The following is a 2,588-nucleotide window of genomic DNA, read 5'->3' as shown; positions in this document are numbered from 1 at the left end:
CCAAATAATGATCCAAGGCCACACCAATTTAATTTCTTGGTTAACGGATTTTTCTAAGAAAAATAATGGAGCGGGTGGGCGAAAAAAAAAAACAAAAATAAAAACAGGCCTAGGCATCCTATTATGGCCCAAAATCGTACGATAGGAGCCATGAAGTCAACACACCAGGCTGGTTCAAAATTTAAACAATGAATTTTGAACTTTTAATGATACCACTGCATTGAAAGATGGAATAACTGTAACAACTAGGATGAAATGGACTGTTTTCAACTGTTCAGGGCAAAATATTAGCATTTTGCAGTTGATTCTGAATTTTTATTTTTATTTGCAAATCAAAAAAAATGAAGCGGGCGAATCCGTTAACCAAGAAATCAAATTGGTGTGGCCTAAGACTTGTTTTCAGGAAATGCAAATGCCTCACCATCAGTTCTTGGAAAACAATGATTGATGTTTGCCAACAGGGCGAGTACATTGTGTACATAACAAATGGTGAGATTGAAAAGGACTTTTTAAAAAATGATCCAATATCACTGCCAAAATGCTTTTTTTCTTCTTCCACACAGATAAATTTTCTTCAGGAAAGAAAACTTTCTGCACACAAGATTTTTAATTAGAAATTAATTTTTTTTCTTATAGACTGAGTTTCCTTGTATATGTAGTAATATAAGATGATCTTCCTTTTGCAAATTATCTGTGATCATTTTTGAAGATTTTTTGAGCCAACATGAACATGAGATATAACCTGGTTGGAGTGGATTGGCGACAAGCTATGATGATGAAGATATAACCTAGCCTTGATGTCAGGATCATTAACAGGCTTATTTATTTTTGCCCAGAAAAAAAAAATGCATCAGAGATGGTGAGATGCATCAAATCACCAAACCATTTTTTTGTAGTCTTGTCTTTTAAGGGTCAGCTTTCATAGCTCCAGATGCCTGCGAACGATTGATTGAAATCGTCTCCTTCATCAAGGCTATATTTATATTTCAGTCCATACCATGGTATGGATGAAATATATTGTGTTCTCTGATGTTTCTTCTCCTCCTCCTTCTTCTTCTTCTCCTCCTCCTGCCACACAGTCAAAGGGATTCAACTCCGCCATCATTCAGCCAAATGACTTGAAATTTGGCATGGAGGTAGAGTGAGCCAATACCCCCAGGCGTTTTTTTTCATTTTTTTTGATACATGCCTTTGAAAAATTTTTATGAAGGTTTTTAGGGCATTTTTCGCCAAAAAATGGATTTTTGGATCCTGAGCCCTGGTTTTACAACCAAATGATCTGAAATTCGGTATAAGGGTACCTTGAACATGTGTCTACAGAATAGCAGTCACATATTTGGCATACACCACTTCCCAATGACTCATTTGGGGGACTTTAATGGCTATTTTCAGCAAAAAAAGGGCCAAAAGTGCTATACCCGTTCCATGTTCTATCTAAAGAATGGCCTGCTCCATCTGCCATTGGCCATGGAACACGTGTTCCATTGCGGGTTACCTGAGGTCACATTGCATGTAAGTCGTGCGGAATGACCCACACATTCAATTTTATGTGCCTAAGACCTTCAAAATGTATCAAATCTCATCATTGTTAGTATTTGCATATATTACCTGTAATAAGACTAGTAAAGCTTTCGAGATTCAACGTGCTTGTTCTTGCATCTTTGTTCTCAATTACATAGCTACTATATAATTCATTTATTTGAGAATCTTTGCCAGTTTTACACTGGGGTAAGTTTGGAATAGTCCACTTTTGCGTGGGAGGGAGATGGACTGAAATATGCTGTATTTGCTCCCAAGCAAATGTCGGCCTCTCTATTATCTATGTTTTTCTCAGAAAAAAAAATTCTTCAACAATGATCAGGTCACTTGCATCAAATCATCAAACAATTTCTTGATGTAGTTACTGTATTGCCTCTGAAGTCTGGGGAAGCTTACAAAGCTTTGTCTGGTGCAGGCAGCTGACAGCAACATGCTTCTTTTACCTTTTTGTTAAAGATGCTTGCACTGTCCTGAATGTCACTGAGTAAAAAATGGGACAAAATACCCAGCAAGCATATAATTATATAAACAGATCTCATAGCCCTGATAACATTAAGCAATGCAACTCGTTCAAAAGTGTTTGCTTTCTGACAAAGGTCTTCAAACTAAACTTCAGTCTGTAGGTCTCTGTATACTCAACAAGCCATCAGGTGGCCCAAAATCTAACCAGTTTGAAGTCTCACTAAGACCTACCCACCTAGTACCAAGTTTCATGACAATCCATTCAAAGCTTCTTAATAGTTATCAGAGGGCCTGCAAGGGGGGGGTCCCGACAACGCTCTACGCTGAATTCGGAAACCCTCGATTACGTTTTACGATAAATTCCAAGTGGCTACAACGCATTACGTAGAATTAAAACGGCGAATACGCTCTACGCAAAATGCGAAGAATGGTCCGTCTACGCTCTACGTAGAATTAAAACGGCCGATTACGCTCTACGGAAAAGGGCTTGCAGGCCCCCTTATCATGCAAAACAACATTCACACACACGTGCCACCACCAAAAACATAACCTTCTAACGAAGGTAATAAAAGGCTTAGACACTGATG

Source organism: Branchiostoma belcheri, unplaced genomic scaffold (genome assembly GCF_001625305.1).
Source record: "Branchiostoma belcheri isolate BF01 breed outbred unplaced genomic scaffold, Haploidv18h27 scaffold176, whole genome shotgun sequence".
Classification (NCBI taxonomy): Eukaryota; Metazoa; Chordata; class Leptocardii; order Amphioxiformes; family Branchiostomatidae; genus Branchiostoma; species Branchiostoma belcheri.
Note: the sequence above shows the minus strand (reverse complement) of the source record.